Genomic DNA, 16,315 nt, shown 5'->3' on the forward strand with positions numbered 1-16,315 from the left:
AATGTGCTGATAGATTTGGGAGACATTTCCCCACATTCTGTGCAAACCACTGCAGAAAACAAACCCGGGGACCAACTGTGATGGAGTGACTGCCTGTCCTTTGAGCACTCCATATAAATCTCTGCAGCCCCAGTAACCACTGACCCAGATGGTGCCCAGATCTAATTTAGGCCTTGGAAACCTTCTTGGGGTGTACAGTGGGATGTCCCTTAATGGTTCCTGCAGCAAAACCCCAGCTCTGTTTTGCCAACCTCCCTCAGCTGCCCACTGGAGTCAGCAGGAATTTAGAATGCAAAGGTCTTTTAAGGTCAAGCCTTATATGGACTTTGATCCATCCTGGTCCCAGTTTTCAGGATGGAGGAGTCCAGCAATAATTCACTGTCTGGACTGTTGAACACACAGGTATGAGACACCACTTACCCCAAAAGGTTCATAGATGCACCCACAGTGATTTGCTGCAGATTCTTTTATGGAATATAATCACATTACCCTGTAGTGCAGCTGCAACTGGTAGCAATAAAACTTGATGTATGGAGAGGACAAACAATTTTGCAACAGGCCATGAAAAATCAGTTTTAGAACGACACAGATTTTACCAAAAGACTCATTCTTGCTAAATAATGCAGAGCTAAATGAGTGGTTATAAAGGCTCTGAAATGGATGGTGCATCCTGTTTAATTTTATAAAGGAAGACAATAATAAAGGACATTTTTAAACTTATCACTTCACCATCATCCTTGGTGCCAAATGCCATGTTCTATTCATTAGCAGGTAGTTCCTGGATCATTCACACACAGACTGGGTATTTGATGCAGTTCTTTGGCTGTAACAGACTGTCTCTCAGACTCCTTCCTTATGTATAGCAAGCTTGAAACAGAGCTAATGAAGGCCAGATGGCTGCAGGCTCCTTCTCACACCCATAATATTGATGGGAACATTCTGGAGGGAGTGGATTCTGCCCCAGTCTTTTCCTTGTGCCTGACATGATGATAACCACATTGCAGCCTCTGTGCTGTTTGGTCCTAACTTGATTCAAATGTTTCCTGGATTTCCAGCAAATGAATGAAATGCAACTCAAAAGGAAATATATGCAGGCCTTATTAGAAAAGGTTGTACTCATCACGAATCAGCTAAATACCTCATTTCTGACAGCGGGGAAATCCTTTTATATCTGAGTTTGTTTGGAAAGATTTTGAATAGTTCATTATAGAAATGCATTCATCTCTGCCAGAATATAGAGAAGCAGCCAAAGTACAAAATCTGGCCCCACTCAAGTCCATGGGATTTGGCATAAACTGGCAGAACTACTGGGCAGAATACTTTGTTCTGGATTAAAGCAGTACATCTCATGTGCTAATGGAGCCCACTGAGGTGTGCTCGCAACCCGAGAAGGGCTTGCAGTAAGGCTCTGTCTGACTACGCTAATTAAGAAGAATAATTAATGCCCAAATATAATTCTCTGGAATGCTGCAGATATCCCAGATATTTCACGATTGCACAGGATATTGCACAGGATTAGATACTGTCTCTGTTGGTAAATTCCTCGTGGTTAGTAATCTCATCTTTTATATTTCGTTTTTAATAAGGAGCTGCCTTCATGCTGAAGCCAGCTCTGTTTAAAGCTGCAAGAAAAAAGTAATTAAATCTGACAGGACTTGCTTTCATGACATATATTGCAGGCTATCTCATGACACACAGACCTGGTCATATTTTTGTTATAAGGAGTTGATTATTTTTCAACAAGTATCTCTTTTAGAATCAGAGTTTTCCTGAATTCTGTATTTCTTTGGCTAAACAAGCCCTGCTGCTTGTCTGTGGCTCTGTGCTCTGCAGCAGTGCTGGCTGCACACCCTGGCTATGTTGACATGTAATGGTTTGAACATTTGACATTTATATGTGGCTGGCATTCGTTTTGTTGCCTTGCAACCATCTGGTTCCAGAAGAAACTCATAAACTGCTCCTGAATCATGCAACCACCAGACAGCAAACAGATAGAGCTGTAGGACTCTGACAGCACATTTATCACCCTCCTGTGATAGCTGACACAAACTGCACTGAACTGTCTTCTCCTCTCTCTGTCATAGAGAGCGGCCAGGGCAGCACTGGAAAAAGAGGATTTGATTCTTCCCAGCAGTGGGAGTTCATTGTTCACCCTGCCTGTGGCCCTTCCTGTGTGCAGCTCTCTCTGTGTGCCCCCCAAATCTCTGCATGCACCAGCATGTGCCACTGGGTCTCTGCATCCAACACATGGGAACCAACCACCCCGAGCTGGAGGCAACCACTCCAAAGCCCAGATTTAGGGCTGAATTTTTCCAAACTACAGAAATACCAGGGGACACATTTCAAGTCAGAGCCTTTCATGCTTGTGCATGAAAAGAAAATTACAAGTGTATAGGCTCTGCTGCTCCTGGTGGTGTTGGCACAGCTGAGGACAGGGCACTGGCAGTGAAGGGCTGTCCTTTTCTGGCTCCATCACCCAGGCCAGCAGCAGCAGGGAATGAGCCAGCCTTCTCTAACAGAGAGAATTTTGTCCCACATATTTTTGCTACAAAATCTACATTCTTTATTGTCAAGTGTTTTTCTCAGTAGATTAACTGATACAGGAATGAAAAGATTCTAGGAACAAAGTGCATGCTTTAAAATAGAGCAAGGGGAGGCAGTTGCATTTTTCTTGGCTGTGGTTAATTTAGGAGGACAGCAGCTCCCCTGTCATTTCATTTGATTGTCCTCTCCTTTTTACTTTCAGTTTCTAAATTTTTGACACCAGTCCCATGTCCATGAAGCAAAGAGATCACTTTTCTCAATAGGAAAACTGAAAAATGCAGGAAGACCAGGTTATTAAACCCAAAAAACTCTCACACATTATGTAATACCAATTTAACAAGAATTTTTCTCTGTAATCAAATCCACATAACTCATTCTATAACTGGAACCATCTCTCTCCAAATTAAACAGTGCCTTTTTTTTTAATAATTGGATAATGTGAAAATACTACAGCAATTTGGGTTAAGATTTCATTATTGGAATCCATTTTTATTTTCAGCTTCCATAGATGTGTACACAAACACACACTACACTAATCCAGAAGAATGACTTTTACATTACAAAATTCAGCAAATAATAGTAGCAGACACTGGAGGGCACCTGCCTCAAATTCTCACCTACTTAAGTATGCCAGAAAGGAAAAGTAAGTACTTATGGTGACTGGAATGGCTTCCTTTTCAATTTCAATTCAAAGGGCCTGTAAAAATGTTTTATTAGGTTCACACTGAATCCTTAAGGTATATGTGTGTGTATCAGAGATGGAACCAGACAGGGAGTCTGAGGGTGCAGCTGGGAAACCAGGTACAGACCTGACCAAAGTCAGCCAGGTCAGCAGCAACGTTAGTATTTGCTCTGTTCATAATTCTTACCTTACAAAAAACCCCAAATATGGGCCATATCAATGCCATTCCTGTGCCAGGGATCCTTATATGTCTATGGACAAGACAGCAAAGGCAGGGAGGGAGGCACAGGCAGTTATGGATGCAAAGCAGGAGCAGAACTTTGTTATCAAGACTGGTCTGAACTTGACAGAGGCAGGGATTCCCAGTGCCCTTTAATGGCATTGGCTCTTCAGGGAAGGCTTAAAATCTTATTCATGAAAACTGCATCTCCGTAAGTGGCAGATAAAAAGAGAGGCTTTGCAAAGAGCCAGAGAGCTGCATCCAAATCCTTTGCACTATTTTCAACAGCCCACAGGAATTTCTTTGCACTCATTCAGGGCATCTGCCTCCTGCTCGGGCCAGCAGATTGAACAGATTTTAGTGCTTTTACTCTTTTACATTCTATGTTAAAGCAGCACAGCATCACTTACTGATGTTCAGATTGCAAAGGTGTGGAATACTGATCTGTGTAAATGTTCAGTGGGAGTTGGACACAGAAACTCTCCCAAGCCCAAATCTTGTCTGATACACCCTGTCTCTCCATAAACCTGAGTTCATTGCAGCAAGCATCAATACACTTCAATAAACAGATAAAAAAAGTCAAAAGGATTCTACAGAAAATATTTTTGCAGGAAAAGAAAGACTACTTCAACTGAAAGAAAGATTACTTCAATTCAGTTAAAATTGAATTATTTGAATTTTATTTAAAACTATTGATTGATTATTCAAATTCTTCTAGCACAGCAAAAAGTGGACTTTGTTCTGTGCACATACATTGGACAGAAACCTTATTAAAAGTCAGTGGAGGTTTCCAATAAGCAGGGCCATTTGATAGACTAAGCTATCTTTAGAGAAAACCAGGTTTGCTGTAAGATTAGAAGTCCTGCATTAGTGTCTGGGATATTGTGCAGAAGGCATTGCTTGTGTTTCCACACAGCATAAAGTGCTCTTCAGGCAGAGGAGTTCTGCCTGAACTGAGACTGGACTTTGCATTAGTTTAAGAAAGAAAAGCATTGAGAAAGAGAGTGGACAAGTGAATTAGGATAATATCTGAGTGTCTGCTTCCATGTGAGCATAGCTGCTGCTGTCTTTATTGGAGCTATGCACACTAAAGCAACAGGAGATTGGAGCCTGGCTTTTCCCAACACCAAACCAAAGCCTGGATTCCTCTTGCACCACAGTTAGGTGCTCCTGTCTTTTTCCTCTTCAGGTGATGTTGTACAACATGATTGTACAACTTCAGTTTTTCCATGTACCAGAGCACACAGCTGAAACCCCCTCCACTGCCTCAGTTGTTTTCCCACTTAGGCTGCACTGAATATCCTGACACCAGGTGTATTGTAATTTTTTTTCCTGGCCTCTCAATTTACTGAAAAGCACGAAGAAATGCAGTGACATTCCTCACCACAGAGAAATTCTCCCTCTTTATAAAACAAACTGAAAGGAAGAAGCTTTGTCAAATGAAGCCCTGGGAACTAGTCACAGGCTACAGCTGTCCTAGGGCTGGTGTGTTGAAATATCTGCGAGTGATATGACAGGTAAGAGCAACCAGGAGAGAGGAGCATTACCCTGGCCCATTTTCCTCTGATTGCTGAAACTCAGTTGCTCACTAGGAGGAAACCACAGAAATGGCCACGTTTTAGAGCGCTGTGTATTGGAAACCTACACAAACGGGCACGTTGTGTAAGCTTTGCTCTGAGAGCCATTATTGTCACTACCAATATGTCTTAGAAGCCGGGACAAGCCTGGAATGACGGCAGATGATGATTTAAGGCATGGCAGGAGGGAGCTGCTTCTGAGAGCCGATGGCAGGAGCCGGATCAGAACCGCACGGCAGGCTGCAATAACAGCGAGTCCCAAGGGCAGGCGGGGCAGGGAGAGAAAGGGACGATGGCTGCGAGCCCCGGCACAGCGGCTCTGGCAGCGATGCCCATTGCTCAGGAACTCTCGGTCGCTGGTGGATTTCAGTGATTCCCCTGGGAATAGCCCCGGGCTTTTCCAGCGCAGCCTGGCACCGCATCTTTCGGCAGCAGTGCAGCGTGGCTGGCATTTAGAAGCACAAATGGTGCGAGAGGATTCCTTGCTGTTCGCCCCCACGATATGGCACAAACCCCGAAGTCCTTTTCCAAACAGGATGGAGCATTTCCAAGCTATTTCAATCTAGAGAAAAACCTCTCTGCCCTGACTCTCCTGCTGCAAATGCCTCTCTGAGGGTACACAGCCAACAAACCACAACCGGAGGGGAGCACTGGGGGCGAGGGGAGAAAAATGAAATGTTTTGCAGGCTGTGGCGCAGGGAGGCTCTGCCAGAAGTGCCTGTGCTGGGTGCCTGTCCCCCGGCCAGGACGGGGCACCTCCTGCAGGGCCACCGTCCAAGGTGGGCTCCGGGCGGAGCCGGGAGCCGCGGGCGGCGCCTGGAGAGGATTTCCCGGCTCGCAGTGTGCGTGTGGGGGCTCTGTGCCTGCCGGGACACGGCAGTGTGCGAGTGCTGAAGCACGATGTGCCCCTCAGAGCACGCCTGTCACACGGTCCCCGAGTCCCCAGAGCACGGGTCCCGTGATACCTGAGCAGCAGAGCAAGGAACAGCCTGCCCCAGTTGCAGCCAGTTCAAAAGAAAAGTGGGATACCAGCAACCAGCTGGGACAGAACTCTTGTGTATGCATCTTTATATGGGCCTCATCCCTCACCCTTCATGCAAGAAGCTTTAAAAATATTTATGGGTAATTTGTGTTGACCCTTCCAACACAGCTATGTACTGCTGAGGCCTTGCTATGGCCATGTACTTTTTGTACTTTTATTCTATTATTATCTCTGAGCAACTTCTCTGTCTTATCAGTTTTCTCTCCTGCATTTTTGTTCATTTTCTTATTTTTTTTTCAGGTTTTATACTGAAAATGGGAAGCTGAATATCTGTTTAATCTCCAGTACCAGAATAAAATACCTATCAATGCAAACAAAGGAGAAGTAAGTTCCAGATTTTTTTTCACCATCCTTGCAAAAGGCAAGACTGCAGTAACTTACAGAAAAGTTTTTTTTACTGGATTTCTGAGATTTTTTTGCATTTGAACCAGACAGCACAAAAGTCATTCTTAGGCAATATTTAGGAAGATATTTCACTCAAGTTCTGAACACTTCTGGAATGTTTTCAAAGGAGAAAATGAAGGAAAGTCCACTATTAACAGGCAGTTAGAGAAATTTTCAGATTACTTTCAGTTTCTTACTTATCTTGGCATTCCATTAAAATAATTGCACTTGCTGTAGTACCAGAGAGATTGATTAGACTGGAAACTTTATTATTAGCCTGTTTAACATTATATTTACCCCTTTTAGCAGCTCTTTATTCAGAGGGAGACACTAAGAATAAAAAATGGAAAGTAATATCTCTGAAGAAGCTTCCATTTTAGTAGTTTTAGTTTAATCACTATAAAGGGGAGCTCTGGTTTAATCTAGTTTTCTTGGGATTAGAAGACTTTAATTATTGCTTGCAATCAAGCCTTCTAGCCTTGCATGAAGCAACACATTAAAGCTGGGGATTTTAAAAGAGCCTAAGGAACACACTCATCATTAAAATTCAATGACACTGGCAGCTTAGCTCTCTGCCTCCTTTGAACATCTTGGGGTTTCCTTTTAATAAAGTAACATCTGTGAAATTTAGAAAATAATGTTAATTTTGACCCTCTCTGGATTTTTAATGGGTCTATTAACCCAGTGTAGGCAGTCCTCCCCTCCTGCAAGCCTTTCCTGGGAGCAGGTTTTAGTCCAAGCATCTTTTTATAGGAATATGATGTTTCTTTAAAGTAGGGAACCTTCAGGACCATAATGAGTGGATTCTCTAAGCTTTTCCTGAGGCAAAGAGCATCAGCTCTGGTCATGGACGAGAGGAGGGAGTGGCTGCAGAGCATCCCTGAAATGTCTGGGCTAGGATGTGGCCAAGGTGGTGTCTGTGCATGTGTGTGTGAGAGTGAGTGAGCCTGGAGGGCCTCACCTGTACTTTCACTAAAGTCTCAACTGGTAATGATAATTTTGCACTCTAGAAAGTCACCCTGGTACCCTGGCACAGGCTCCCAAAAGCAAACCAGCATGCTCTACTCTAGACCTGAGACCAGTCCCTAAGTCTGTGCTCTGCCAGCCTGACCAAATACACTTAGACAAAGATCCTGCCCTGAAAGTGGCATTTATCTTTAATTCTTTCTCCTTCCTGAGTTTCCACTGGATTCCCATTACAGACAGAAAATTGGCAACTATTCAGATTAAACACCAGAGTGAATTTGCTTGGCTCCAAGGAAGACATTTCTGTGTCGAAAGGTAAATTATGTTGCTGTTTTTCCACCTGTTAATGTGCAGATTATATAATAGAGACATTTTTCAATTTATATTTTTCTTCTTATGATTGCAATGACGTAGAAGATTCGACCTTCACAGCTTCTTCTTTGCTTCATAGAATAATGCCAATGCTTTTGTGAAAAAGATCAAAAAGCAGGATTTGAAACCATAAGGATTTTGTTTGCTGCTTACAGAGATGATTTTAGTGGTAAATCTTACAAAAACTTTAGTCCAAAGCCATTTTTTAGGTTTAAATCTTTGGCAATGCAAGAGCTCAATCCTAAAATTGAGACGGTTGAGGGTAACGCTGTTGGAAAGGCAGAGCTGTGGGTCCCCATTTGTGGGTGTTTTGGGATGTCTTGATTTCAGGGCAGCCAGGCTGTAACATCTTTTGAAACTCCCAACTTCCTGGGGTGGTGTAGTCAGGAGATTTGAAGAGCAGTCCCAAGAGATAATGAAAGGGCAAGTACAAGTGGTGAGAGCCCCAAATCAACGGCCTTGACTTGGAGGCTGAACACAGGCTGAGCTCTAAGCAGTGATGATTTCCCCCAGAGGAATCAAGCTCCACGCACAGCAGCAGCAGGGATGTCACACACGAGCCCACTAAAGCAGCTGGGCTTTATAGTTTCTGATTGCTGTTGAATATGCAATGGCAATTTCTCTCTACTTTTTAATCTCTCCTTAAACAAAGTCATAGTTCTTCCACAGTCACCTCGGAGACAGGGAGAGAAATATTTTCCTAACAATTACTGCAGTCAGCTTAGCTGGGCATTTGAAAGTAACAGACATTTAAAAATATACAATAACAGTAATCTTTTAAAATACTTTATTTTAGAAATATTATTTGGGGAAAAAAGTCCTTGCTCCCTTTATTCAGCAGGAAATGCCTCACAATTATCTTTATTTTCTTACTGTTTGTGGGATGAATTGAAAATCAGAGTTTTAGATAAATTTACCTAGCAGCAATTAACATTTAATTTCCTTTAAAAATATGGAAACAAGATTAAAATGCCCATTGGGGGTGATTTATCCTTGATTAAAGTTTAGAAGAGACTGAGAAAAGTTGATGCTCAATGCATTAATCAAGAAATAAGAGAATGAAAACTTATGTTTGATATTCCAGAAGCAAACTTGGAAGTGGCTTGGAAATTGGCTAAGTTTATTTTTATTATCAGGGAAATAAGTACCTTGCAGGCTCCCAGGGGTGACCACAGCCCAGTGAAGCAGAAGAGCAGGTTTTTCACTGAACCCAGTGATTTGGCATGCTCAGGAAGATGGGCTAATATTTGCACAGCCGGTATTTTCTATTTCCTTAGATGTTAAAGGACAGAAGGAATTCAAAAGTGATAACCTGTGACAGCTTACAATGATCTGTATTAATATATTATTTATTACTATGATTATCTCACTGGAGAGTGAGTGGACCCATGATTTAGACTTGCCCAGCTCTACAGAAACCCAGAGGTGTGCAACTCCTCTGTCTCCCCTTTGTAGGAACCTTGTCCAGCTGCCTGCATGAAGCACTGGGACCTCTGTGTCCACAGAGATTGTGGAGTGGACACATAAAAATGGAGACAGAATCATGACATTTTTATGGCATTTTGACTCCTTGCAGAATGTCTGACTAATTTGGAATCTGGTCCATAAAAAATAATATTCCAAATTGTTCAAAATGCATACGTGGTTGACTAATCAGTTTATATGTCCAATTATTTGACTTGTGAGTAGATTGGGTAAAACTTGGCATATTTTTTCCACCATATGGTTGCACTAACTTTTTTGAAAGAAAAAATGACCCAAAATTCATATAAATAACTGTCCCATAGTTTTTCCTGTCTGCCTAATTTTGTCCATTTTCCCCACTAGCAACCAGAGATCCAATAAACTATTGAAGGCTAAAGGCTGATGTAAGTCCTTTTTTAGGGCAGTGATTTCAACAAGAGTGTATGAAGAGCTTTTTTTTTAAACCAGAGAAGAAGAGCAAACAGCTAGAAAAACAAAAAATGTAAAGTGCTTATGCAAAAATCTGTCATGGACATCTGGACCACCCTTGTCCAGCTCAGGAAATGTAACACCAGTCATGCTTCTAAGTGAAGAGAATCAATTGCACTTTCTGTTTGCAGAGGATCAAAGGTCCCCTGGCAGCTCTGCTTGCAGGCTGGGCAGTCACTGGGGGCTGGGTGCTGCCTCCCCTCAGTCCTGCAGCACATTCAGGGCAGCCCGAGGTGGCTCCAGCTATGGTGGAGCTGTGACCCCTCAGCATCCCTGAAATCAGGCAGCTGTGCTCTGGGATGCTGCACTGCTGATGCAGAAGAAGGGACAGGCTGGTCTGAGAGGCACAGAAGTCACCTCTTTCTGTGAACACTTTACTCATGGGCCTAACTCAAGATCATCATTGTTGCTGTAGCACACATGCAACTCACTGAGATTCTGAGGTTTAAATCTTGCTTCTGTAAATGCAGAGTATCTCTGCTTTATCCCTAAGATTTTGGGACACAGGAGTACAGAGCACAGATTTATAATGATCTTATTTTTGGAATACCTAAACTGCTGCTGACGTGATAGACTGTATTGGCTCAAAAGGACTGGTATAACCAAACAGCCACAGTTTGATTTAAGATTAGATATTTTTGCAAAAACAAAGCTTTACAAAATATAAGATGAGGGGAAATTTGCCATATTTATAGTTCAAATACCAAAGAAATCTCTCTTCCCAACACTAATGGGTCTAGACATCTGTTTTTCATGTCTAAAATACAAATGCCCTAACAGCAAACCAGTTCACAGCTTCAGGAATTGAAGCTGTCTAGAAATGAGAATAAAAACGACTGGTCCTCCACAGCAAACAAAAAGCAGGAGGAAAAAAACCTCTTGCAATAGTAGTGGAAAATGAAATTAGGTTTTCAAAATTATTGCAGCCATATGTAAGACTCCCTCACCACTGAAACCACGGGCAAAGCACAGTTTGGAGCTCTCTTTATCCATGATCCCTAAATAGCTGGGAGTGATTGGGACGTTTTGGGTCCAAGCTATCCCATACAACCACATCAGAAAATACCAGAAAATATTTTCTCCACGTGCTCCCCATCACCCCCCCAGTCCTCATTCCCACAGCAAAAGGTTGTACATCCAGTCAAAAAGCAGTCCCAATCCATCATCAGCTATGCAAGGTTACATCCATCTTCTCTCATGTCTTTTCTTTTAATAATGAGCTCTGCTCTCTGCTGACTTAATCCTCATGAGAGCCATTGATTCACAGTTTCAAACAGAACATGGATAACATGAAAAGAATCATCTATAAAAAAAATACAGATGGCCAAATTCACTGGCTAACCTGGACAATGTTCCTTTAAGTCTAAAGCCTCTGTTGTGCTAAATACCCAGCTGTTAACAATCTCTTCTAGAGGCTATTGAGCGCAGGAAGGACATGTTTTTAGCAATTAGAAAAATAATAGTACACTTACACATGGCAATATTTAGCAGAGTTTGTTTGGTTAATAGGTCAGCAGTTTGGGACAGTTGGTGGTTTTTATGGGGCAGCAAGGAGGGTTTGTGCAATAAGACAACCTGGCAAGAATGCTGAAGCCCCAGGTACCCATGGGGCACCCTCACATGAATGTGTGCCATACAATCCAAAGCACTCAAAAGACACCCTCATTCCACAGCTTCCTGGTATATTTAAAAAAAGCATTGAGAACATTTTTGATAGGCTTGCACAGTGTCAGGGAAAATGCACATACATAAACCAGAAAAAATGCACACGGTGGAAAGATGTTTTGGGCATATAAGGGTATTACACATGCAAGGCTTGAACTGAAGTTCATATCCTTAAATACTTTTTAGATAGAGCAAGAATTTAGTAAGTGATTACGTGCTTTCCTCATGCCTTGCAGGAATATGCCATGCAAGGGGCTGGCCTGAGGCGTGAGCAGGTGCATGTCTGCTGCAGCAATTTATGGTGCAGTCCTCACAGCAGCCTGAGTTTGGCTGGTGGCCTTTGTGATTTATCTCTGCTGATATCATGGTGTGCCTTGAGAACATTTATCTTCCTCAAAGTAAAGAGTAAATGATTGTTTTAACAAGGAGAAAACAAGACTTATTACAACAGCCCTGGACTGGGGACCATTGGGTTTTTAACATGTTCCAAAATCTGTTTTAACAACTGCTTATGGTTACTATAGTGACTGAACAAAGATATGGTTATTTTACCTTTCTTCACTGATGGCCCAAGTTCCCTCTTATTTCCTCTGTCTTTGCAGAATGGCAGGAGCCATGCTTGGAGCTGCTGGAGTCAGAGAGGTCTGTGCAGTTTTCTGCCTGCTGTGGTGCAACTGGCACGCTGAAATCTCACCCTGAAAATTGCATTAAATAAAAGGATGTGAAAAAAGGGGCCATATCCAATCTAAATAATCCATCCATTGACCTTGGTGGCGGTTTCCAGACTTTTTGGAATCATGGACCCCCATGGAGTCTCTGACAATAGACCTGCTTTTCTTGGTTATGTATTTTGCAGAACCTTAGAATTAGTTCAGAGTCGCCACAAGGTCCATGGAAAACCTACATAAAATCACAAGTCTAAGGTATTTATAAGACACTAGCACCTAAATTCCTCCTAATGGGTAAGCATTAAAAAATCTTGAGGAGATTTTATTCCTTGCCCAACAATCAGAGTAGGTATATGATTATGCCTCCTGGTTGTTTCTAAGCCACATGTTGCCCTAAAAAACCAGTTTCAGCACAGACTGTGTCTGTATCTATAGTAGATTCTCCTCTAACCAAAGAGAGAGCTAGTGGTGATTTTGCAATTCATCAGAATAAAAACAATTTCTTTCCAGATTTGTTATTCTTCTCCCTTCCTGGGTATGGGCAGAAACATTAAAGAACAGGACCTCCCACTAATCTGAAAAAACTAAATGCTAGACAGAAGTAAAATGAGATTTTCATAAGGAATCAGAGGTTTGGAGGTGTCAAGTGTTGGAATATGACTGTCCCAGCCCTCATGCCACTAGAAGGGAAAATGAAAATTAATGCTGGACTGCTGGGGTTGTGAAGGAAGCAGCATAACCACAGAATCAGCACCAAGTTTTTTGAATACAGGCCCAGTTTTTACTTTGGAACAAGAACTTGGACTCACATGAATTGCTTGAGGGCCTGGCCTTGGATAATCAGTGGGTGCTCAGTATCTGGCAGGATCAAGTCCATGGTGAACAAGAATCTTGGCCCAGATTTGAAACACCACTTCTTCTGCTTTCCAACCCCATGGTGTAACCACCAGACCACAAACGTCTTTCCTACTTTTTGCTGTTAAGAAGGAAGCGTCAGTTTTCAGGCTTGGAGAAATGTGGTGGACTGAGAGCAGGAAGGATCTGTCATTCATAAGAAAACGTGGCCTAGAATTTCAAGATTTATTTAAATTTTAAATTTCCTTAATGCTGATAGAGTCAGGGGGCAGAAGAAGGTTCCCTGCCCATGGCTCTCACTGCAGCATGAAGTGAGCTCTCTCCTCTAGCTGCCTTTTAACGTGTCTGCAAACATTAATGACACATTTAATTCCTTCACACTTTGGAAAACAGTGGCACCTTGCACAAAATAGAAATCTGGCTCATTTTTGATTCTTCCTTCTTCCCAAGGCCCCAAAAGGGACCTTGAATTAATGTGTTTTCCTGATTAGCATGATGATATAAATCACAGCAAGCTGCTTTCATGTGGAGATGTGAAGCCAGGCTCCAGAGTGCCCTGCAGTGCACACACTCTCAGCAAATATTGTGTAGTGCAGTGACACCAAACAGAGCTGCTGCTGCTGCTTCACGTGCTACACAAACTGTTGCAATTATCTCCAAGGATGTGGGAACTTTATCTGTTTCAACCTTTTGCTCTCAGACATTATAAAGTTAATTATAAAATGTGCCAAGGGGGAGGCAAGGAGAAACCTTGTTAACCTTTTCTTTCTGCGGTTTTCCCCCCTCATTGCATTTACATTGGCCTTGAAGAGCTGGGACATTTTGCAGATGGTTTAGGGTCTATAAATTCTTATTTAAATCATCGTGAGCCAAGTATAACAGGTAGCAGCCCAGACTTCTCTAGAAAGGACAAACTCCAGCTAAGCATGTAAATAATACTCCAGTGCTTTTTCATATATAAATACATACAGTGAGCCAGGTGCTCTGCAAGGTTTAGTCACATTTTCCTATTGTTGCTCTGTAAAATGCACTGGGTATGCATTGCATGACTCTGCAATATTTTTTTAAAATACTATTTCTTAGTGAATAGTGCAAATAGTGCTACTTCCTTCACTGCTCATCTCAGGTGGCTGGTAAAGACAACCAAAACTCTGTCTTTATCCACCAAACCTCAAATGGCCAAGTCCAAACAGGCTGCTGCCAATCATGCAGAAGTGAGAGGGAATTACCTGCTCAAGATCAGGCAGGTGTAAGAAATGATGGGTGATCAAGGAGGACAGTGCTATGATTTTTTAACTAATGGTGAGGAGTGTGGCAGTAATACAGCACGGAAGGATTGCTCTGTGCTGAGCTGAGAGAAGCAGGGTACTCATTTCTACTCATTATTGCCCATTCCAGCTGGAAACCGCCCTGAGACAGGTCCTGATGGCACCTTTCACATGTCTGAGCAGGACACATCCTCCATGGCTCCAGTGTCCCTTGGGGAAGATGCTGCTGTCTTCCTCTAAATGTTTTGAGTTAATTAATAAAGGCTCTGCACATTGTATTTCTCCTGAAGAATCCTCTGCACATATTAACTGTTTTTACTTAGAAGTGAAATGAATAGCATTCCCACCTTATTTTTTTCCCCTGTGAAATTCAAGAATTTTTTCCAGGTTTGTTTATTTTTATACCTTTTCTTATGACTTTTTGTTTCAGTCCCCATCTTCCAACTATGCATCATGGTCCATCTGTTGGTGAGCCCAAGAGTGTTAAATGTATATAGCTCCCTCCAGAGTTTCCCAATGAGATTCAATGAAGTTCCATGAGGGACACGTAGCTCTTCTCCACAAGTGCCCCAAAAGAGGGATATATTATTCAATTTCCACTCCCCAAAATATACACCCCTGAAAGTGAAATAGAACACAAGTGGTTCTAGAGGTATATATTAGTTGTAAATGTACATACTCAGCGCTTCCAGGTGGCCCAGTGCATCCCTTGGCATCCCCTCTTAGAGACAGGACTCCAGAAGCAGCACTGCTATGATTTATGGACAGGGCTTTTTGGGGACCCAAGTCCCTACTCAGAGGATCCCTCTTTTCAGCCAACAGTATTTTCAGAGCAGTTGGCTGATCAGTCTTTGGTTTCCTGGCCTGCTGCCTTCACGTGTGGTTGCCTATCCTTGCTGTTCTGGCAAGGGGAAGAGAAAATATTTGGCCTTTGGGAACAGGACAACTCAATGCCCTGTGTAGCTAACAAGAGTGCATGATCCTGAGTTCAAATATTCTGTACCTGTTTTGCACAGGAATGAATATTACACAAGGTGCCAGGCAAGTGAAGCATAGCTAATGTAAAAACACCTTGGGCTGGTTCCCAGTTACCCTGCAGCTGTGTTAGTATTTACAGCACTGCGAGTAAAGTGCCCCTGAATCAGAATAGGAACAGCTTTTATTCTCTTCGAATGCATAAATCAGGCCACATAGTTCTGCTGGAATTACAGGCTATTTGTACTCATTTGTCTCCCTCCACGTGCTTTGCCCAGCAGGTAGCCTGTAATTATTTGATAATAAAAATTATAGGCATTTTTACATTGCTGGTCCTCTGCAGGAGCTGAAGATTACCCAGCCATTTTTACACGAGCTGAGAATGCAAGCCTGATGTCCTGGCAGACTTCCAGGTTGGAAGACTCCATCGCCTGTCTTAATCCTCCTGGTATTTCTAACAGGCTGTGGCACTCTTCTCACCCTCCCGGGGCAGTGCACGGCCCAGCAGCTGCATCGCCGTGCTCGGGCAGCTCCGCAGCACCAGGGTGGCGGGAGGAATTCTTCCCAAAAAGAAGAGAGAGAAAGGCTCATGGCTCGGTTACTTTGATAAGGTCCCTTGGGAGCCACAGGGATGAAAGAGGCCAGATGAATGAAATCTATCACTGTGCCCCGTGGGGCTGATATGTGATAAAAGCTCGCCATGGTTTACGTATGATTATTAAAATTTTCAGACACCTGTGTGAAAATTACTCTGCTTTGGTTTTATTCCTTCCCCCCAAAAAATGCTTTTAGAATACTCCAAAAGAAATTAAGGAGATTAGTGTTAGAGGCTGGAAGAGTCATATGAGAGGTGTGTAGCCAAAACAAAAGTTTGTTAGTGGTAAAAGACTACCTGTTCCATTATTTTTCTCATTTAAGTTGGGTATGCCTGAAAAGAGTAAGTGCTGGTTTATAAAGAAAACTTCTTGCAGAACTATTTCTTTCTCTCTATTATCATTACAAAGGACAACTTTTTTTGCCTATGCATTTGAGAATTTATATATTTGTAAATATAATAAAACCGCAGTGGTTTGGACATTTACCGAGAATGACTGGTTTGGGGAATTTGAGAAACAAAAAGAGATAAAAACATCAGCTAGAAAAA

The sequence above is a fragment of the Molothrus ater genome, chromosome 17, assembly GCF_012460135.2.
Source record: "Molothrus ater isolate BHLD 08-10-18 breed brown headed cowbird chromosome 17, BPBGC_Mater_1.1, whole genome shotgun sequence".
Lineage (NCBI taxonomy): Eukaryota > Metazoa > Chordata > Aves > Passeriformes > Icteridae > Molothrus > Molothrus ater.